The sequence below is a fragment of the Ambystoma mexicanum genome, chromosome 1p (assembly GCF_040938575.1).
Source record: "Ambystoma mexicanum isolate Mex_15411 chromosome 1p, UKY_AmexF1_1, whole genome shotgun sequence".
Classification (NCBI taxonomy): domain Eukaryota; kingdom Metazoa; phylum Chordata; class Amphibia; order Caudata; family Ambystomatidae; genus Ambystoma; species Ambystoma mexicanum.
In genome coordinates, this window is record NC_090921.1 from 290,316,677 (window position 1) to 290,340,665 (window position 23,989).

The 23,989-nt window shown below is 47.6% G+C and overlaps 1 long non-coding RNA gene across 1 annotated transcript in view; it reads right to left on the reverse strand.

The window, feature by feature from the left end:
* Positions 1 to 2,316: 2,316 nt before the first annotated feature.
* Positions 2,317 to 23,989, reverse strand: part of LOC138569298 (uncharacterized) — a 152,466-nt gene continuing 130,793 nt past the window's right edge. The window contains exon 2 of the long non-coding RNA XR_011303206.1: positions 2,317 to 5,223. This is a non-coding gene — a long non-coding RNA (uncharacterized lncRNA). The remainder of the gene's footprint in view (positions 5,224 to 23,989) is intronic.

The window sequence follows — 23,989 nt, forward strand, 5'->3', positions numbered from 1 at the left end:
AGAGGTACATTCAGAAAGAAGAGCTTAGGCACGTTTGTAATGTCAGCAATCTTAAATTGTCAATTTACTTTGGCACGGGAGTAGCATAAAGACAGCAATGAGTGGCTTTGTTGTGGCATGCTCTGGTGGCAGAGCAGGAGCTACGCAGAATGGACACAGGTGGCATGTGTACCTGGAGCAGAGGCGTAGACAGGGTAGGGCCTGAGCAGGCAAGGACCACCCACAATCTTCTAATGCCAACCCAGCAGCGTGTGGGGCATTTACAGATGTTTATGTCACTGTGTTGGGCCCAACTACATTAGCTTCAGGCCCCACTTGTTAGATAATCTTGGCTACGCCTCTGGCCCGGAGTCTAGTTTGCACCGTTGGAGCCTGGCGGAATAAGTGCAATTTTGCAACAAGAGTACTGGGGTTGTTTTGTTGTGTGGATAAGTTGCAGCGGCACCAATGGGGTTTCACCAGGAGCTGCAAGGCTCACACCTCTGATTGTTTCGGGGAGTGTGTTTCAAGAGTCATTAATCTTGTGGCATTGGTGAGCTCCTGTGTGCTCTCCTATGACCAAGGCTCTGCCAGCGATCAGCGCCTCAGCAGTAGTGAGAGGCCAGGTCAGAAGATCACATCATGGCAAATGTGGATGATGCATGACTTTGTACCCTGTGCTTTTGCTTCCAGTAATTAAGGAGAACAGCATGCAAGGAAGGAGGACACACACTGCATTTGTTTGCGGCATGCAGACCGCAGGAAGGTCCTTGGAGATCGCAGCCTTTAGCAGTAACACTTGCGACACCCCTCCCACCCCCAATCCTCCTTCATTTCTGAAGTAGACTTTCTGAAGGTAGAGGACGTAAGCAGGACCAGGGCAGGGGCCCGGGGCAGCCTTAGGGATCGTTCAAAAGATAGCATGCGAAGCGGGGACCCTCTTCTCGCACGCTGCTGCAACTGTTTCCTCCTTACCCTTACCCCTTTTCGGATTATTCACATATTATATGTGAGTTCCGGAACTTCACCCCATGAAGGCTCTTGAACTCAAAGTGAGTTTGGTGGTTGATGGTGGTTGATGGTTGGGAGGAGGTGTGAAACCAGCTGTCTCCGTACTGCCGCCAGGGACGTCATTTAGGGGTCGCCATAGGTCGTAAATGCGACCTCTGAAGTCTCCCTTGCTACCCCCTGGGTCTCCCTTGCTACCTCTAAGGGATGTGGCTCTTTACTTCTGGAGTGGCTGGCTTTCTTGTTCAGGCCTCTTAAAAGCATAAGTGCTATATAATAACACATCATTATCATTGGGCAATGCATTCACAGTAATTTGGTAATATGGGTCTATATACACTGAGCCTAACAATACGCATCCCACGATATCACTTCGGTCAAATTACATCACTTCCTGTGATGTCATCAGAGGTCAAGGGTCGTGTGATGTCACTTCTGCTACCCCTGGCATTTTGGTGAAATGACGTCCCTGACTGCCGCTGTGGTCTCTCTTCCAATAAACCCACTTCTCACTCTCCCCTTGTCGGTGTGGTCATTCCACAACATTCCTACATTGCTGTTTCACCAATGTTGTTTTGTTTCAAAATGCTTCCTCAGGGGTGTGTTTTATTCATGGAGAGCGGTGCCCTGGGGGTGTGCGGAAGCATTTCCCCCCTAGGTTATTTGGGTGCTGTACAGAGGGCCCTCCTCAGTATAAATGGGGGTAGGGAAGTTTTGGGAACAAGCGACAGATGGTGGCAGTGTCGTGTTTGGGCGTGTTGTCAATCTTCCCTGCCCCAACGGTCTTAGTGTGGCGGCCTGGGGGTCGGGTATTGCTCATGGTGCTGTAGGCTGGGTGAGTAGGGATGGAAAGGGTTGGACTGTGGGATATAAAATAAATTCAAAAGTATAATATTAATGAATAAGAGAGCCGAAATGGGGCAGGGGTGAAGAGTGGCTGGTGGACGAGCAGCGCCTGGCTGTAGGCTGGCTCACGAAGGAGGGGGGGTTGGGCAGCAGGAATTGGTGGGCCTTTGTAGGGGGATCAAGTTGGTTTTCGACCCCAGCAGCGGTGGCTGTGGGGCTGCGGTTCGCTTGCTTAGCAGTTCCAGGGCTGTTGCTGCAGGAGCGGAGACATTTTGGTGCACAGGGGAGCCGAAAGGTTGGGGGGGTGTGGGCTTGCCTCCCCACTGCAGTGTGTGGCTTGGCATCTGTAGTGATAAACAGTACCCGCACCTCCCTGGGATCCAGCCCTTTGTGCAAAGTAAATCACTCCTAATTACCTTCCCACACAAATAAGGTTTAAGAAGCACGATGAACTCAGTCTGGAAAAAAGCCAATCACACAGAATATGATGCTTGCATTTATTATCTACAATGACTAATGAAAACTAAGCAGCAATTTATAATAATGTGGAAATAGAGAGTGCAAGCTATATAATGCCAATTATCAATCACAGATGAGTATGCAATTATTTGGTCTTACGCTCCTAATGAAATGTAGATGAAGATACGATCTGATCACATCCAGGACCCTCGCCGCTATCTGGTGCCCGGCACTCCTCAGCAGAGGAGGGGAGGACTGGCCAAGCCCCCACAGTCCTACACCAGAGCAGGGATGTGATGTTAGGAGCCTCGGCCCTGATAGCGCACAGCTGGTCGTCCAGGCACTGTCCTTGATACGCACGTCTTTCCAACAGTCCAGGATGAGTCCCCCCTCCCTGGTCCAAGTATAGTTCTCTTATTAGGAGCTGCACGTCAATCATCATGACGTGTCAGCTCTTCGAGAAGCTTCTAGGCTCTTCCCTCCTGGCAGTAAACATGTTTTTTGCTTGGAAAGTTACAAGACTGGAAACAGCCAGTCTTGGCTCCCAGGCTTCGGGCACTGTTTCTTTGCATTCTTGTCTTATCAGTGCACCTGACTTGCAGAGCGAAGACGGGCAAAGCAATGCCTGGCTCCCACGAACTGCATGGAGCCTCTTGCTAAAGCACGATGTTTTATGTCTTCAAAAAAGGCCTTTGCAATTAACCCCTTGCAAGCATGCAGGCTCACCCAGTTTGAGAGTCCTGGTTGATGTCAGCATTTTCCTCCACGCTTCGAATAGGCTCTAATACACACAAGATAGCTCAGTGGGTTAGTGCAAATGCAGGTTACTGCAAGCGCCTAGCAGCTTATCACTACATTCCACCCCTTTCGAAGTGAGGCCTGAAAATGCTGACTCAGTTCCATGATCTGGAAGCATGCACAGTGTGCTGTAGGCCAATTAAGCGTTTCTCTAGCGCAGACATTCTAGTATAAAGGAAAGACATTCTGCGCAAGAGTCCAATGAAGACGATAAGTATGAATATTAGGGAAATCAGCAACCACAGCAATGGGTGCAGTATTATATTAAGCAGTTTAGTGGAGGAGGGAGACCATCCAGTGAATATATCCCACCAGTGGTGAGTAGTAACAGATTGCAGATGGTCAGCAGTTTTGATTAATTGGTTTCTGTCTATTATTAGCTTGTACTCTGCAGAAATAACTGAGGTAGCTAGCGTCTGGAAATCTTTCCAAGCAGTTTGAGCAAATTGTCTAATAGCTTGAAGCCGGGCAGTAATCACTCCATAGGATAGAGTCCAGTTAAGCAAATGCGTGAGCTCAGCATGCAGAGTAGTGTGAGACCACTGGGTTAGAGAATATAGGGTATGAGTAACAATGTCTAGGATAGTCACAACTTGATCTATACAAAATACTTGAGGATTCCCTAATAACTTATAATTGTTAATAAGCAAGGAATGATTAGTAACTACGCAAGCTGTATGCTGATCTATCTGAAAGATGTCAGTCCCATTTATGTGGTATTGCATCCAGGTGCACTCCCCTGCTACGGGATGTATACATGGGTCCGGAACCCTCCCAGTTAGGGGACACACCCACCCCTGATCCCAGGGCATGCAGGTGTGACTGTGGATGGTGTAGTTTTGGCTGTCTAACCATTCCCCTCGTATTTGCGGAACCCACCAGGAACCATTGATTTTCATAGGCAGTACTATAAAAGGGCACCATATTTCTAGAGCATAAGCGGTCCTACTCACTTGCATTAACGCATGGCAGGTGTTATTCATGCAATCAAAAGCAAGCGGCTTAATCCATATGTCTGCTGGTAACTGTAGCTCTGTGTGCCAGTGGGTTGAAGATAGTCGCCCCCATTCGGAGCGGAAAGCTAACACCTGCTGATTTAGCAAAGTTTGCCATAAAATACATCGTGTGTCTTTAGCAGTTTTGTTGACCTGTCCTATGGCAGAGAAAATGTCTTCATAGCTGAAATTCTGCCACTTCCAATGGTTGCCAATACTTGTAGCAGTATTGCGCAGGGTAGGACTTATCAATGGGCCCCACTGAGCCAGAAGTTTTATAGCGCCGCTGGCATCAGAACCCATAGTGGCTAACTTGTTGCGCACAGTTTCTATGTCAAAAGCATTTAAAGCCCCCGTTCCCACTCCCGCTGCACCCGCAATCAAGGAATCTAAACCCCTAGCTACGCGCAATTTGGTGATGGGCCATAGAAATTGACTCCATTTATAGCAGCTTGGTAGTACTAAGGAGACATTGCCCCGTGACAAGTCTATGTCTAAGTGTACCTCTGAAATAATGGAAGCGTGCATCACATGTCTGCAATTTAAATGTTGTCTTACTATTGGAAAATCTAGCAGTTTTACCAACTCCTCTTTGTGAGATTTGAAAAACACCATCCTCCAAGTGGGATGCCTACCAAGTACAATATTGGTTTTTGATACAAACACCATACTACCATCTGGTATAGGCTGTTTCAACGTACAATTATATGAAGAACATGTGGCTAAGTTATAGTCCAGAAAATCTTGGCGAGTACACTCGTTGCAGTTCTTGGGACAAAAGAAACATGAAACATCAAACAAATTATTTGATCCATTCACTGAAACTTTTGGACCTAAAATCTCGTAGGCGCCAGTCATATGAGTTAGTGATAAAAGGTGTCCAACAATGTGCCAATCTAGAACTCTTGCAGTTCCATGTGGATACTCATTTGTTACACTTTTCTCACAGGTTACGGTGCGGTTGTAGTTATCACGCAGGACTGGAGCATCAGGTGTAGTGCATGCGATTCTCAGAGTCCATGTAGTGTCTTGCAATAACCCACTCTTTACAGAGAAAGCGTTGGTTTGGCAGGCCAGGAGCACCCACAGCAAGGCAAGTCCCATCCCCTTCATACTGCTCTACGTTCGTGGTGTGAGCCTAGTAGCGGGAATATAAACAGGCACATCAGAATTATGCAAAAGTACAACATAAGTACTTCCAACACCTTGACTTAACACTTCCCCAGCCTCAGGCTTTTTGTTAGGATGGTGCACCCACACCTTTTTTCCTGTGCTACCGAAGCCTCCTTCCCCCCTCAATGTAGTGTCTGGAGATTGCTTGCTTTCTACTACTAGGGGGACAACTGCTTGTTCACAAATCAATTGTGCAATTCGGTCATATTTGGTTAATGGTACTGCAGATGCACCAGCATTATGTAAAAGTACCGAAACAGTCCCTCTATAATCAGGATCAATCACACCTCCTAATATGTCAATGCCTTGTTTTGCCAGGCTGGATCGTGCAGCAATGCGTCCATAGGTGCCAGCCGGCAATTTGATGCCAATACCCAGCGAGATGGATTTGGTTTGCCCCGCCGGTATAACACCATCTTCACAGGTAGATAGATCAAGTCCAATGCTGCCTGCAGTGGCTTGTACAGGCAGCTTAGCTTCTTTGTCAGTTTTCCACACAACAAGAGTCTTTGTAGATTCCACTTTCTCACTTGTCAGTCTCACAAAGGGTGTCTGGCGATTTCCCAGTGGACGATTGTTCAGTTCAAACAGTGCATGTGCCAGATGTTTGGACCACCCCTTGAGAGTGTGAGTCTTAGTCAGCTTCTTTATTTGTTGCTTGAGCAGCCCATTGCTACGTTCCACCAGAGCAGAGGATTCTGGGTATCGGCTGATGTGCAGTGTCCACTTTATGCCTTGCTCTAGTGCCCAGTCTTGCACATTGTGTCCAGCAAAATGGCTGCCTTGGTCTGATTGGATTTCATCCGGGATGCCATAGTGTCTGATGAGGTATTCCATGCCTTGCAAGGTAGCCCTTTGATCTGCATGGGCGGCTGGATAAGCTAATAACAGTCCAGAGTATGTGTCTACCATGGTCAACACATAATGCTTTCCATTCTCGGGCGGTAAAGGGCCAATGTAGTCAACTTGCCATACGCTAGCAGCTCTTTCACCTCTTCTCAAAGGGCCTTGTGGCTTCCTCTCCAGAGGGTAGTGCTTCACTTCACTGCACACGGAACATTGGGAGGCAGCTTGTCTGGCTTGATCCATGGTAATGGGCAATTGTCTCTTTTTTGCCCATTGATAAGTTCCTGTTTGCCCTAGATGCCCTGAGGTTTGGTGTGCCCAATCCGCCATCCCTTGCAGCACCTCAGCTTCTTGCGGTGTTGTCACTGGGCGAATCTTTGCCATTTGATCCACTTCATTGTTGAACAGGGCAGCCAGTGAGGTGTCAGGGGGCATGTGTGCATCGACATGCCCAATGCAGATTTTGCACCTCTCACCTTTGCACCACATCTCTTCCCAGATGTCTGGCCCTCCCCAGATCGGCGTGTTCTTGATTTGCCAACCATCTCTTCTCCATGCCGGTGCCCAATGTGTCAGGCCTTGATATGTGGCCCAACTGTCTGTGTATATGTATGCAGTCTCTGTTTCCTTCACCTGTTCAATCACGGAGGCCACTGCTTGCAGTTCAGCATACTGACTTGATCCTCCCACACCTTCCCTCATTAGCAGTGTTTCTCGATGGGGCTGGAATGCGACAGCTTGCCAGTGTCTTTGCCCTTTATCATACTTTGCCGTGCCGTCCGTGAACCATGCAGACTTTTGTTCTTCTTCTGTCAATGTATCATAGGCTGGTGCGACTTTGAAGGGAGATTCTGGCAACGCCACATGGGTGTTTGGTTCAGGCATCGCATCCAGATCTACTGCCTCCAGCATTTGTTCTTGCAGTCTGGAAACCCCTGTGCGGCCAGCTTTCGCACGTTGCTGTAAATACCATTTCCATTTGACATGAGTGGCGTCTTGTGCTCTGCCACTTTTCCCATTTGCAGCAGTGTCACGCACCCAGCCCATGATTGGAATTTCTGTGCAAATTGTCACTGGTTGCTCGCCTGTGATTCTTTCAGTTTCAACTAGAGCCCAGTACACTGCAGCAACTTGTTTCTCAAGAGGAGTGTATCTTGTCATAGGATCTGTGAGTTTCCTTGACCAGAACCCCTGTGGCACTCTTTTATGTCCTTGCTTTTGCCACAAGCTCCACACAGCCACGTCATTGTAGACAAGAATTTCCAATTCAAAAGGATCAGTTTTTGTCAGGGGCCCCAGCGTGATGTAATTTTGCAATGCATCTTTAGCCTGTTGGAAGGAAGTCTGTTGCTCTAGGCCCCATGTAAAGTCATGTTTCTTTCTGGTGACTTTGTAAATGGGTTTCAGTATCAGGCTTAAATGAGGTATGTGATTTCTCCAAAACCCCATTAACCCAATGAATCTTTGTGCCTCTTTTTTATCTGCTGGTGGAGCCATCTGCTGAACCATATCAATTACCGGGTCGGGAATTTTCTTAACTGACCCAGACCAGATTGCACCTAGAAATTTCACCTCTTGAGCAGGCCCCTGTACCTTTTTGGGATTTATGGCCCACCCCCGATTTTGCATGTGTGTGATCAACTTTTCAGCAGCATTTTCTACATGTTCTTTCTCAACACTAGTCAGCATGATGTCATCAATGTAATGAGCAATAAATACATTATCCAATTGCACCATCTTTAAGTCTCTGGCAATCAATCCATGACACAGAGTGGGACTATGCACATACCCCTGGGGCAATTTAGTAAAGGTAAATTGTCTGTCTCCCCAAGTGATAGCAAATTGGTCTTGTGATTCAGTGTCAATATCAATGGAGAAAAATGCATTGGCCAGGTCAAGGACCACATGCCATTCACCCACTTCTCTCGTAAGGTTTTCAATCAGGGTAATGATGTCTGGCACCGCCGTAGCTAAGGGCGGCACCTTCTTGTTCAAAATGCGGTAATCAATTGTCAGACGCCATGCCCCATCCGGGCGGCGGACAGGCCAGATCGGCGAGTTGAATGGACTGACTGCCGGCCTCATTATGCCAGCTTTCACCAATGACTCAATAGTTTCACCAATCTCTTTATGTCCTCCTGGCAACCGGTACTGTTTCACACACACTGGGTCAGCAGGAGGAGGTAAATGCAAGGGGGACCATTTGGCATGCCCAACCACAACAGGGTTAACAACTCTCACATGGATTTTTCGATTGCCAAAAACAAATTCGCCTAAATCTGTAGTCACACTTTTGCCCAACAACACATCCATGCCAAGGATGTACTCTGGTATATCTGCAATCAAAACATTTGCTGTGAAAGGCAATCCCTCACCAATTGACATTTTTACATTAAAGGCTTTTGCAACAGTTTCTGCTCCCCCATAACCATTGACCAAAACTCTGGGACCAGACAATTTACTGGGATTGCCATTCAGAATGGTTACCTCAGCTCCTGTGTCTAATAGAGCCAAAACATGTTTTACTTTCTCATCCAAGTACAAGGTAAGTGGCACAAAAGGGCGTCTGTCTCTGGGGCTAGTTCTCTTTATTAACCGTACCTCAAAGACAGAGCCAGCCCTTCAATCAAAAATGGGGTCTGGGACCTCCCACTTGTTCTTTGCCAAATCAGGGTAACCCTTTGCTCGCACTTTGGGCTTTAACACCTCCTCTTCAGAGGGTGCAGAGGGCTTAGTTTTTCCCGTCCCTGTCTTTTAATTTTTTTCCATTTCTCAAGCAGCTCAGATGTGGGTTTACCATCTATCTCATCTCTTGGAATTCCTGCCTTTAGCAGGTCCACCCACATTTGTTTGCGTGTGATCTCAACAGTATCAGCTTTCTCTTTATACTTTACATTTTTACCACGCTTTTTTTCTGAATCATTGTTTGCAGCCACTAGACGTGCTGCTTTGCGTACATCCAGCCCTTCTAGTTGCCCTAACAGAAGTGCCACTTCACCAATGGCTTTGCCCTGCGCTGGACCCAGCAATGAAAGCAATGCGCCCTTCATGTGACTCGGTGCATTTCTTAACAAACGTGCGCGCATGCCAGCTGTAAACAACTCCATGTCAGGCCCTGCAAAATTTGCACTGTACAGTGCACACTGCAAACCCATCTCTCTAAGCTGGTTTGTTGCTTCAGTTAGTGACTGCCAACAGCCCCAACTCTCTTCCATATCCATTGGACTCCCATACAGATTCATTAGGGCAGTCTGAAGCCAATTAAACAAGGAATGAGAACCTTGCTGTCCGAGCGCACCGCGCACTATCTGTCCCAACATCACATTAGTAGTGAGTGAACCCATCTTTAACAGTTCCTCTGGGGTTAAGAAGATACTATCGGCACCCGTGTCCCAGATGCGAAGGAACCAAGTCAAAAGTGCTTCACCTAGCTTCTGTCTAAATAACTTAGCAATCTCTAAAAGCTCTGTCTGTGTATAATCACGGACAATCCTTGTATTTTGAATATTTGCACCGCCAGCTTGGCCCTTTGATTTGTTAGTGATTAATGGCCGTGCTGGATAAACACATTTCTCTGGAACACATTCCAGCTCTTCTCCATCAGACCAATTTAATTCAGCAAGTCTAATCTCAACAGACTCATTCCAGTCATGTGCTTGCTCAGTTTCACTATCACTGACTTCACCCGACCATAAATTTGGGTCCCAGTTATCTTTCCTAATTAGCGCGCGAATCCTTATCTTTGATGGATTGCCCCGCTGCTGTCTGCGCTTGTGCGTGGCTACACGCACAGCTAAAGAGGCACACCTGTCCTCCATCTGATCAGCCCGTTTAACGGACGATTCAAGGGTCTCTCTCATAATAATTTGTTGCTCTTGGAGCAGGGATATCTCGTCTGTTAATTTACTAATTTTAGCATCTTTAAGCAATTCATTCTCATGCACCTTTCTGAGCGCCTGCAGGAATAACCAGCCTATATTTCCTGCTGCCTTGAGCTCCTTTCTGCATTTCTCAAGCGGTAAACTCTCCAAGCACTTACTAATTACCGCCGGGGAAACATCATTTTCAAGCATGTCCCATGCCATCGGTGCCGAGTACCGATGCAAAATATCTGCCACACCCGACCAAGCATTTGATGCCGGCCATCCTGGAATGTGACAGAGTGCACTATCTTCCCCATTGCATTCATCTTTTGTATTTCTTTTCCAGAAGGGCATCGTGCTCGAAAACCCTGCTCACAGCGCCAAATGTAGTGATAAACAGTACCCGCACCTCCCTGGGATCCAGCCCTTTGTGCAAAGTAAATCACTCCTAATTACCTTCCCACACAAATAAGGTTTAAGAAGCACGATGAACTCAGTCTGGAAAAAAGCCAATCACACAGAATATGATGCTTGCATTTATTATCTACAATGACTAATGAAAACTAAGCAGCAATTTATAATAATGTGGAAATAGAGAGTGCAAGCTATATAATGCCAATTATCAATCACAGATGAGTATGCAATTATTTGGTCTTACGCTCCTAATGAAATGTAGATGAAGATACGATCTGATCACATCCAGGACCCTCGCCGCTATCTGGTGCCCGGCACTCCTCAGCAGAGGAGGGGAGGACTGGCCAAGCCCCCACAGTCCTACACCAGAGCAGGGATGTGATGTTAGGAGCCTCGGCCCTGATAGCGCACAGCTGGTCGTCCAGGCACTGTCCTTGATACGCACGTCTTTCCAACAGTCCAGGATGAGTCCCCCCTCCCTGGTCCAAGTATAGTTCTCTTATTAGGAGCTGCACGTCAATCATCATGACGTGTCAGCTCTTCGAGAAGCTTCTAGGCTCTTCCCTCCTGGCAGTAAACATGTTTTTTGCTTGGAAAGTTACAAGACTGGAAACAGCCAGTCTTGGCTCCCAGGCTTCGGGCACTGTTTCTTTGCATTCTTGTCTTATCAGTGCACCTGACTTGCAGAGCGAAGACGGGCAAAGCAATGCCTGGCTCCCACGAACTGCATGGAGCCTCTTGCTAAAGCACGATGTTTTATGTCTTCAAAAAAGGCCTTTGCAATTAACCCCTTGCAAGCATGCAGGCTCACCCAGTTTGAGAGTCCTGGTTGATGTCAGCATTTTCCTCCACGCTTCGAATAGGCTCTAATACACACAAGATAGCTCAGTGGGTTAGTGCAAATGCAGGTTACTGCAAGCGCCTAGCAGCTTATCACTACAGCATCTCTGGGGGCTCTGGGGGCGTCGCAGAGGGTTGCCAGCCGCAGGTGGTGGTGAGGGGCAGTCGACTCTGTGGTGGGCGGGTGAAGGTCTGTAGTGGGGCTGCAGTACTTCAGTAACCGTCAGGTGGTATCCATGCTCTAGGCAGGTGCTGCATTCCTGGGCAGGTGGCACATGTGTGGGTAGGGCAGTGGGAATGCCAGCACGGGGGGGGGGGACTGCCCAGGCAACTTAGGCCCTGGTGTCAGAGAGTTGGCGTCTATGGATTTAGAACATGCATGGGGACAGCTAGTGGGGGTTGGCAGTTAGGGGCACAGGGGTTGGCTGGGGGGCATACAAAATAAAAATAAATGAAATTTATATATATTTTCATAAGTGGCCTTGTCTTATTTATTTCCAGTGTGAGGTGCCACCACTGGGTGGGGAAAGGTTAGTCCGGCGGTAGGGTATTTTGAGGGTCTCAGCATGTCGAAGGAGCGAGTGGATGCGCAGGCACTGCGGGAGGTGCTGAACCTGATTAGCAAGGCAAGCAGGAACCAGCTGGAGGAGGTGGTACAAGACGCTACGGAGGAAAGTGTTGCTGAGGAGGGTAGGCCTCAACGCAGGGCGGCCGCAGACAGTGTTCTGGCAGCAGTGGTGGCTTGCACCCATTCAGTGGGCATATGGATAGGTGGGAACAAAGGAAATATGAGGAGGTCAGGAGAAACAGGGAAGTTATGCCAAGTAGGGCAGGTAGAGTGCAGGGTCCAGCCCTGGACAGGGGTAGGGATGGCCAGGAGGGGGATGCTGGAAGGGGGAGAACGGAAGCCGGTTTGCGGGACAATTTTGGGGGAGGGATGGGAGAAGAGGAGAAGAGAAAGGTGGGGTGGGAGGGTGGAGCGAGCCGTTGGGGAAGAAGGGTCAAGGAAGTTCCTGCGGAAAAGCATGGGGGGTGGGAACCTGATGCCTTCCCCAGTGTTTAGCAGCCTGCAGGGGCGGGACCAGGTCCGGGCGACAGAGATGGCTCAGTACAGCCCCTGGCATGGCACAGGGTGGAATGCCTCTGTGGGGAAGAGCAGCGCAAGAAGGGGCTAGGGCAGCCCCTCCGAGAAGACAACAAAGGAGCGTTGAGGTGGATGCCCCAAGTAAGTGGGAATGGTATATGGTGGTGGAAGGAAGGGGGAGGAGAATAGGATGGTGTGGGAGAAGGGAGCAAGGGTATTGGAGGGATACAGGAGTATTGTGGAGGGTGAGCTGGTGGATCAGGAAGATGGAGTGAGAGAAGTTTGAGTGATGGCAGCAGTGAGGGAGAGATGGGTTAGGGGTGGGCCTACTGGCTGAGCTAACAAGCAGAGTAGATCTGCTGATATTTTTGTCCCTGCAGCAGGAGTCCTATCAGGAAAGAAGGGAGGAGTGGAGGTGGTTCTACTAGGATGGCGTGAACGGACAGAGCGGACAGGCTGCTAAGAGGTGGGCAAGGAGTGGTCGGCAGCATTGGTTAGGTTGGGACGAGGTGGGATCACAAGAGAGTGGGGGTAAGTGACAAGGTTTGGGGAAGGAAGGATGCAAGGGAGGTACATGGCAATTGGTGCGGCTGAAGGTGCAGAGCAGGAGTACGGTGGAGGTACAAACTGACCCAGCACCGGAGAAGGCTTGCCAGGCAGTCGAGTTGCTGTGGAGAAAAGGGGACAGCAAGGGCGAGAAGAAGCTGAACAATTTGTCAGACATGGGCATAACAAAGCCATTGGGGGTGCATTTGACGGTGAATACCCAAGATAAAAACGTGGGCAGGGGAATTTTTGGCTATCTTTAAGCTGTTGCATAGGATCATGAGGGCAAAGGAAGGATCAAAGGAGGAAGAGAAGGAGCTTGCAGCGAGGCCCAAGGTCCCGGTAACAATTGACAAATGGACATCAGCCTTTCTGATATATATATATATGCCAGTGTCTATTGTGATAGGTGCCAGAGAGGATCGTGGCATTGTTTAAATACATGGACGTCATTAGGAAGGCGTTTGTGAGTTTTGGGGGTTTTGCATGGGTCATGTATGATGAATAATATGGGACAGGACTAAACAGTGATGTGGGGTGAGACAACATGGATCTGTGGTTGCAGTGAAAGGTGCTGACGCGCCTGGAACCCATATTGTATACGGCAAGTGGCTTGCCTGTGCGTTACCGGCCCTTTCATGGTCACCCTGCTCTGGACGGGGTTGGGGCAGGTGGCAGAGGGCAACCATGCATGGCACGCTGGGCTTTCTTAACAAGGAAGCATGCCTCAGGACAGTCTGTAAGTTTTGGTACAAGAGCAGCAGGTAACTGCACCCTGTTATTCAATGTTTTGTAATGAGATACAGGCGAAGGGGTAGGGATGCGGGCAGAAGGGTTGTGGGAAAAAGCCTATACTCCAGTTAAGTTGGAGGAATGGCTGAGCTTTTACCTGGACAGGGATGCGGCTGAGATTTTGGGGGATGGGTGTCGGGACGGTTTTCGTTTAGGGTATCAGGGATCTAGGGTAAGGAGATGAGCGGAGAACGTGAAGTCATCAATAGACCAACCAGACATTGTGGAAAGGAATTTGGCAAAGAAAGTGGCAGAAGGGAGGGTGGTAGCCCATTCTCTGAATTATCTGGGCACTTGGTAGTGTCTCTGTTGGGGGTTTTGCCGAAGAATGTGTGAGGGGGAGTTAAGACTGATCCGCCATTTGTCTTGGCCAGAGGGGATGTCAGTGAACAACTTCATTGCAGAGGAGGATTGTGCAGTGTCCTACGCGAGTGTGGATCAGGCGGTGCATCTTATAAGGGATATTGGTAAGGGGCATTCATTGCCAAGTACGACATCTAATCAGATTTCAGGTTGCTGCTAGTGCATCCAGAGGACTTTTGGTTGTTAGTTGTGCAATTTGTAAGGACCGGATATTTGTAGACAAGGTGCTGCCCATGTGGTGTGCCGTGTCCCGTGCACGGTTGGAGCATTTTAGCTCTTTCTTTCAGTGGTGTTTTATTTACAGGTCAGGCTTTCATGGAGTGCTGCATTACCTGAATGATTTCTTGTTCATCAGTTGGGCGGGGAGAGAGGAAGAGTGCAGGGAGATGCTGGAGATTTTTCTGGGGTTGATGGAGGAATTGCGAGTTCCCTTGGCGGAAGACAAGACTGAACGGTCAGCGGTGGTCCGGACATTTCTAGAGATATAATTGGACTCAGTGGCAATGGCACCACGTTTGCCTGAGGATAATGTTAGCAATTTGGTAGGGCTGTTGCTGAAAGCAGTAAGGATGCACAAGATGGCGCTGTCAGACACGCAGAAATTGTTGGGACACTTGAATTCTGCGTGCAGGGTTGTAGCCCTGCTGTGCACATTTTGTAGGAACATGTTACAGTTCATGGCTGGGGCAAATCAAAAGCACCACAGGATTAGGGTGTCGGGTGCACTCAGGGAGGACTGTAGGGTATGGTTGCGTTTTCTGGAGGAGTTTAATGGCGTGCTGATGTGGCTGCTTGGTGACCCTGTGTCATGGGTGGTGCAGGTATTCTCTGACCTGTCAGGGGCAAGAAGTTTCAGGGTGTACTGGCGAGGGAGATGGTGTGCAGAGGACTGGCTGCTGCACTGGAGGTAGGGGGAGGAGCATTACCTTTCTAGAGTTCTTTCCGTTGGTGGTAGCATTGGCATTGTGGGGCAAGGAGCTGAGAATAAAAAGGTTAACTTTAATTTGGAGAACACCGCAAACACAGCAGTGGTCAACGTGGTGAACAGGCTGTTGGCTAAGGTTCAGCAGGTGTCCAGGATCTTGAGGGAGTTTGTACTGCGGTGCCTGAGGTGGAATTTTGTGTTTAAGACAAAGCCACGTACCCAGAAAGGATAACGACATCGCTGATGCTTTATCTCGTTTTCGGTGGCCGAGATTCCGTGGTTTGGCACCGGAAGCAGAACAGGGAGGGTACCAGATCCTGGTGGAATTATGGCAGCTAGGAGAATGAGACTGCTAAATTTAGTGGAGGAGTCGATAGCTGCACGTTCCTGATGAGCGCACAGGAGAGCGTGGTTGAATTTCCTGAAAGGGGGGGTACAGAGTTCGAGGGAGAGCTGGAATGTGGAGAGGAGGGACATGGTGAACATTATACTGAATTGAATGGACAAAGGTTGGTCTAGGGCAGGGGTGCACAACTGATTTTGCCAGAGGGCCGAATGCACCTTACATGCTGCCTATAGTGGGCCGAAATGTATATGTGGGAGGGGCGGTAGGTGGGGCGGTAGGTGGGGCGGTAGGCGGGCGTGTGTCAGGTGGCTTTTTCAACCCCCAATATTTATTAAACACATGGAAAATAATACTTTTTTTGAGGTGTAACCATCTTTGTATTTCACATTACACACACACGCAGAGTGCTGCATCTTGCTATCCTGCATATTATGTGTTCTTTCAACAGGGGTGGGGTTTTTTAGTATTTTCTATTTTGTTAATACATATGATATGTTTCATTAAAGTATATATATTTTATTGACCCTTGATTGGACATTCTGTTATTTTGGACTGCTACACTATGCCCCATGACCCCCACCCACAGGCACACTATTCCCCATTACCCCCACAGCAAACACTATGCCCCATGACCCCCACCCCCCAAGCAAACACTATGCCCCATGAGCCCCACAGCAAACACTTTGCAAAGCATACTGAAAACCACCAATACCAGTGGAAGATTTAAAGATCGAAATATCCCCCCAAACAAAAGCCCATCTCCATGACCCACATAAAACCGACATCACCATGAGCCCCCAACATATTCCTTTCAAAATGGTTGCACAGTTTTTATTTGCTGTGAACAAAAAAGGGTGCATTTCTGAACTCACCCTGCTTTTGGTAAGTGGGGTCTCACATTCAACTCACAAGAGAAAGGTCTCCCTCAGCTTTAATAGGCATTCCTTGATCATTTTATGAAAAGTAGTTCGCTGCTATAGACTTTAATGGAGGCGCCACATTTATTAAACATCTGTCTGCACCAGAGCTTGGGAGGCAGCGCTTAGAGGGGTGTCTAACTCCACACTTTGAAATGATGTGCCCCATTTAGTTTTACTTGTTTCTGTATGCCCCTCTCCTACCAACTCCCCACTTCTTTCCAGAAATACTTTGTCCTAGACCCGGCCCTCGCTGCTGGGTGCACTCTTGAGTGGCCTCCAGAAGAGAAGCCCTACTGGGATACTTGGGACTAGTGTTAGTAACTAACCTTAGAAAGTCTGAATCCCCCAGCGTCCCCAGAAGGCCTCCTTTTCTGCTGTATTTCCACCGTGTTTATTTGAATCCATTCATACAAGAGATGAAAATAAGCACTCATTTTCGAAAATATGGACACAGTCGTTTTCCGCAGCCCAGTGGCCAACACTAGAAGCCCACTTTACAATGCATAATAATATGCTCCTTCTTACTGCTCCTTAGGATGGTGATTTGTAGGCTTAAAGTAAAGAAAATATTGTCCAATAATATAACTAAGGAAAAGAGATTTCAAAGAAATTATAATATTGTAAATGATTATAATAATTGAATATAAATATCGGATGTCTTACGGACAAGTCACAAATCAATAATGTAATACATTTATTTTGAGCATTTTTCTTATAAAAACACCAATGCAAAATGCGGGCATTTTTCTTCTAATGTAATAATCTAATGAAAGAATCACCGGCCATCACGCCCGAGACACAACAAACGAGCGCAGAATCACGAGGCCAGGAGAACACCTCACCGCAAACTTCTGGGCAGCTGTAATCTCTTCTCTGGAAAACAGTTTACTTTTTAAAATGTTGTTTTGCGGACTTCAATCAGCCGCGTGAGACGGGATCGCCATGGTGCATTTTGAGGCGAGTGTGCAAGGGAAACAAAGACTTTCCTAATGGAGGGCAGCCATTGCTGCTTGCAGGCCATCCTCCTTTAGGAAAGTACTTAACCCTACCGGGCCGGTTCAAACAGCATGCCAGGCCGCACATGGGCCGCAGGCAGTATGTTTTGCACCTGTGGTCTAGGGCAACAATAGTGGCGAAGCTGGTAGGGATTGCCTTCTATGGGACGTGGTTTTGGGGTTTCCAGCCTAGTGGGGGCGAGATGGCGAGACGGGGGAGTTGTTATTGAGGTTATGTCAGGCTGTTGAGCGGGGGCGGATGTTGGTCCCAATGGGAAAGGGACATGTTCAGGGTATGCTATACTTGGTTGTTTTTTGGGGCATTCAGGGTGTTTGAGCTGGTGTTGGGCGAGACGGAGGAGGGTTTGTGGTAGGAAGATGTGTATTTGACGGATAACGCTTAGGATTAAGAAGTCAAAAATGGACCAGAAGGGCAAAGGGCGTTGGGTGCACTTGGAAAAGGGGGGGGGGCAGGATCTGTGCCCAATCAGGGAGGGTTTAAGGTGCCGAAGAAGATGTGCGGGCAGCAAAGGTATGGTCTGTGTACATGAGAATGGGGAGGCAGTGATGTTGGGGCAGGTTTTGGGTGTAATGAGGAAGGGATTGGCAGCGATGCTGGAGGATGCAAAGGTATATAGGACTCATTCTTTCAGGGTAGGGGCCGCATCGCAGAGGAAGAAATTGGGGGTGACTGAGCAGTCTATTAAAAGGTTCGGGCGCTGGAAGTTGGGGAAGTACAAGGAGTACATTAGAGAATTGGGGGAGGGGAAGGGTTAACAGGAGGGATGTAGGAGTTTGGGGGGCTTTCGGCACGGGTCTCATGTTTTTTTTGCTTTTCACAGATGTGGCAGGAGGGAGCGGAGAGGTTCCCAGATTAGAATCTGCGGCCACTCCATGGTGAAAGGGGTGGGGAGATAGGCAGCGAAGAGGGTGATTGGCACCCAGCTGGGATGCAGCCATGAGGATGTGATCTTGAGATGGTCTGGGATGGGTGGATTGAGGTGGGATCAGTTGTTGCCCATGGTGACAGGATTGCACAAGCGAAATGGGGGTTTTTGCACGTGGGAGAAAATGATGATTTAGTTAAGGAGTCTGGGTTGGCATTGAGAAAGAAGATAAAGAGGGACTTGAGTTGGTTGAGGGAGATATGGTCGGCGGTTCCCATATACTGGACGGAGTTGATGCCAAAGCGTGTGTGGAAAGGAGCCTATAAGGAAGGGGCAGTGGAGAAAGAAGGAGAAAAACTGGGAAATTTGGAAGGCATTCAGGTTGAGGAAAACACACTCGAAAACAACCTTATGGACGCAGAGTGAAGGTTGTGCTGCGGACAACACATACAGTGTATTAGTTAGGTCTGACACATATTAGATACACACATATAGCAACACAGAAAGAGAAACAGATGTATCATCTTGCAGTTGCAGAGGTTATAGATAGGGCAGTAGTATAGGCCTGGTGTTTAGCTGATGTATTGCAGTGACGTAGGATAGCGTGATGGGCAGGAAGGATGAAAATAAGTGCAAGATGGAGTCAGCAAGGTAGCATGGTAACAGCGAGGTTGGTTTGTTGATCAGACAACAGTAAAGTCATTTAAAGGAATGGTTTGGTCCAAATTTTTTATTGTCCCTACGGGTCGGCCAGGTGTTTTTAAGCCTAAGTCGCACGATTTTAGAAAAATTTCTAATGGACCTTACCCGAGTTTTCGTCCATTAAACGCATGTGAAAATAGGCACCAGGGTACTGCCATTTTGTGATAATCCTAACACTTGCCCCATCGCCCTGGCTGACCCGCTTTTGCGGCACTAAATCATATCCCCTGCCCCTGAGCCTGTCGTCAGCAGACGCGTACCACCCATTTCACAACGCCAAAGCACGTCTCGTGTCAACAATCGCTGCGCTTCAGCTAATGACGTGTCGCCATGGAAACGGCAGGAAGCCTCTTTACTCAATAAGTATAAACAGACCGTTTCACAACACACAGCAGCAGATTTTTGATTCCATTCCTCTTTCTGTGTTACTTTGAGTATTCTGTGACCCGTTTCTGTGCTCTGGTCAGCTACCTTCGTTGCTGTAGCCCGTGTGAACAGATACCAGTACCACCGCTGTAAATTATTTTCGTTTGTTTACCACACAATGGCTACAATAATGCCCTACATGTACGAGCCCGAGTATACCGAGGAGGAACTACTGGAAAGGGAAACATGCGAAAACGATGGTGCTTCGGACGGCAGTTGGCAGGACGAATCAACGGATGAAGACACTGGACCTAGTCGCATGGACGGTGTTTCCACCTGGTGCACATGCAATCGGTGCGAGCTAATGCCAACCAAGGACGAGAACTGCTGCTGCTGTGAAAACTCGGGTGCGTGGCCTACATTTGGAAGTCGAGCCATGGCCGCAATGCATCACGCAGCTGCCAGACTTCAGGGCATCCTGCCTCACACGGTCCGTGTTGAGGATAATGATGGTGCTTATGCACGAACTTCGGGCAACTGTTCGTCCTCGTAATCCGAGTAACGAGTAAGTATACTCTGCTTGTGATGCCACTCTTATTTCATGGTCTTCTACTATATCCAAATTTACCTATACATATCATGTTAACGCATGAAAGTCGTTCAATAGTGTGCAGTCTCTAGATAGCATTTGTCCAAGCAGAATGCCATTAGTTACAAGAATTGTCATTGACAACAAATGTTTAATAAACTTATCTTGTTCATTTAAAAACAGTTTGTATCATTCTTTTTTACAGGTGGTACCGGCTGGTGGCCTATCGTTCCTGTACATGGTGGCTTCACGAGAGGCTTGGACACCGTGTTCTAAGAGTAATACCCGCCTGTGCCGTTCGTGCCATAAGAGAAACCTTCCCGAGTGACAGCGGTCAGTACAGGGGATTTTCCCTCGCTGTGCTGCAACCTGACCTGTACAATGTGGAAAGTCTTGTATTTTTGTGCCATCAAAACAAGATACAAAATAAAACACCACATATATTTCAACAACGGTTGTTTTGATTTTTTACATGAATGAAGTGTGTCTCCATTCAAGGATGGACGTCAGACATCTGTGCTCCGAATGGGTGAAGGTCAGGTCGCTGTGAAGCGGGGTAGTCACTATCTAAGCTAACATAATATATTCTCAATAATGCATGCACTAAATAACACTTGTTCAAAGTCTTTCAGTAGGTTATGTCTCTATAAAAGTCACACATATATCTATACTATCAATTAACATTGGATTATACAGGCCTTAGGTTAAGGGTCTTGACCACTATAATACACTGGTTGAAGTGTGGGTCTGTGCTCACAAGAATCTCCGGTATGTGTCATTTGTTATTGATAGGCAACGATATACTGTGGTAGGGGTCTAATGTTAGTTGGGGATCTGCTAGGTGGGCATAATGGCGTGGTCAGTGGTCTGGCACATGAAGTGAATACCTTGCAGGGATACAGGGTCAGAATGGCAGTACGTTTTTGCGTGGGCAAGGACACGTTTGTGGAGATGAACGAGCTATGTGCTTAGTTCAGGCTGGTTCACATGCAGGACAGTGATCTCAGAGGAAGAGTGATGTGTTACATTTATCAGCTGTTGTAAATACCTCTGGAGTTTTCCAGTCAGAGTGGGAACGAGGGTGGGAGCCATGTGCTCTGCGCGCTGTACTATCGCAGTGAGGCCTGGTCACCAAGATGGAGTCGAAAGGGGGTACAAAAATGGATGCCCCGTGTCCTGCTCAGTGGTCCCATCTACGCGAATGTCAACCAAAGTTAACATCACATAAGGGCAAGGGGCAAACCCACTACTGGAGGTACTTGGTCCAAGTTTCTACTGAGAAGTAAAGGATGAGAGGGGCCTGATGGCCCCTCGCTCCCAAACACTTGCCTGCACGCCCACCAGCCCATACCCCCCCTATCAAAGGCATTTCGCACCCGTGGATGAGCGCTGCCATGGTGTGCTGTCAGGGGCGATAACAGCCAAGGTGCCAAACACCATGTACACTTCAAAAGGTATCCCACGCCCAGGGGAAATCGCTCACATGGCCTCCTCAGACCCCGTGTCTCCAGGCAGGCCTCCCCTGAGGCATGCCTCCCCCCTGCAATCCAAATAAGTGTGTCTCCATTCAGCAGTCTTCCTGTGCCTTGTCTGCACACCCACCGGCCCATCCATCCTCCCCCCCATCAAAGGCATTTGGCACCCGTAGATGAGCGCTGCCATGGTGTGCTGTCAGGGGCGATAACGGCCAAGGTGCCAAACACCATGTACAATCCCACGCCCAGGGGCAATCACTCACATGGCCTCCTCAGACTCCGTGTCTCCAGGCAGGCCAAGCCTGACGCTGGCCGCCCCCCTGCAAACCACATAATACCACGACATACATACGTCATTCATTCACAAACACACCCCTGTTTCTAATACTTTATAAACCACTTGATATGTCTCATGAGAAAATCTTTGTGCTTTGTAAGTCAACTCCTGAACTTTCTACCTGAGAAGCACTGAGGTCTATGCTAATCTGCTCGTCGTCGTGCCATCTGTGACCGCTTCGAGCAAACTCGTCAGTGCGCTACCTGTGGCCATCTACCTGTTCTCCTGCAACATACTGCTCGGCCTGCTGAATCCAACTGTTTGTTGGTCAAGGTAAGGCCATGTATCCTAGCCATATTTCGGTCATTTTTAAATTTCTATCTATTTGCGATTAGAGTACCCAATAGTGCTATGTTCATTTGACTTATTGCTATTGACTTGAGTTTCAATTGTTATGCTATCGATAGATCTATTTATTTTCATCTGTGTCAATTGTCATCGAATTGCATCCTTCGGGGGTCCAGTCTATAATGTAAGCATGTTTCCTTCTCGTGCAAGACAGAACATCCAAGGGACGAGTCACATGTTCAGAGTTTAGTCACATCATTTATACATTTCTGCAACTTATGCAAATACTAAGCCGCACATGATGAACTGGTATAGTTCCGGCGATTAAAACAAACTTTGCATTGAACATTGTATGGTTAATTTACTTTTGTATCACATTTTTATTCATCAAGATTGTTTAATAATGTCGATATTTACTTTTCAGAATTTTCAACAATGCCTGCCTGTTCGATTAGCGGTTGCCCTTGGAAGACCCATGCTAAATCTGAAGGCACTACAATGCATGTATTCCCGAAAACCGTTGATCGAATAAGAGAATGGGTCAGACATTGCGGATATCCACTGGATGAGCTGGAAAGTAGAGGCCAACAAGTTTTTGAGGACAAGAGGGGTGATCGATACCGCATCTGCAGCCGGCACTTTCCCTCGAACATGTACGGCACATCTTGGGTAACAAAGAAGAATGAACGGCGAACGACACGAAAATTGCGCGCAAACGCTATTCCCACTCTATTCGTCCACATTCCGCCACTGGTGAGTCAAGTTTCCGTTTTTAGCTTTAGGCCTTGCGGTAGTGTGTAGGTAGCCGGATGGATTAATTGATAGTTTAGGTGTTGTTTCCAATTTGTAATACTTTTGACATTGATATGAGTGTATAGCTATTTGAATAATGACATTTATCAATATATTATTTTTAGATTTCATAACCCTCAAATGAAATCTATATATGGGCACAGGGAACTGTGCTATATTGCGCATTTTGAATAGCATTACTCAAGTATTCTGTCTCCTTACATGGCAATTTTAAATATTGGCATTTCATTATCAAACAATAATTTACCTTTGCAACTGCTTGACTATCCCTCGAATCTGAAGCAAGAACATTCTACTTCCGTGACGTGCTCGAAGTTATCAACTACTTCCAGCACGTATCAGGTAATCTTACTTGGCTATTCCGCTACAGCAGCACGAGGTATGGATACTGACAGCTCCATTGACCGTGATCATCAGTACTGGAACACTTGTTGTTTCTCTACACCATGTTTCATTCGTGGTTAGCCATTGATATGTACCTGTGCGGTCGACCCCAAGTGTGTGTTATGTTTTCAATATTGTAATCCTTACTAATGCAAATACTATGTTTCAGGCAGTTGCTGAAGCGTCAACCCCCGCACTTGATGCGGAGCCTGACATGCAAGTAATTCCAGGGGAAGTGGAAGCGGGACCATGGAGATACGAATCGGCGCAACAGCTTTCGGAAATTGCGTGCTACATTTACAACATCCCTAGATATTCTTCAGCAGCACGAGGTATGGATACTGACAGCTCCATCGAGCGTGATCATATAACGTGATTCCATTTGCTATACTTTCTTCCCTATTAACGCAAGTACTGTGTTTCAGGGAGACGATGGAGCTTCCACTACAATCACAAGATCCCATTTAGATGATGCAGATGTAAAGAAATCAGAGAAATAAGTCGATTAAATCTGATCATATTTAAATTTTCCTTGATTCTTTTAGGCAAAGCATCATTTGTGGTTATCTCTTTATATGTACCTGTGCCGTCGACCCCAAGTGTGTGTATGTTTACAATATTGAAAACCATACTAACGCAAGTACTGTGTTTCACGGAGTTGCTGATGCATCCTCTCCAATACAATCATTCATGGCAGTCCATGCAGAGCCAGAGGTATGGATACTGACAGTTCCATCGAACTAGGTCATCAGAGCGCGAATACTTGTCGTTTGATTGTTCTACACAATGTTTAAATCGTGTTTAGCTATTGAGATGTACCTGTGTGTTCGTCCTCATGTGTGTTTTATGCTAACAATATTGTGATACATAGTAACGAAAGTACTGTGTTTCAGGGAGTCGATGGAGCCTCATTCCGTGCTGTCTATGCGGATACAGAAAATATAGTCCTTGCAGCG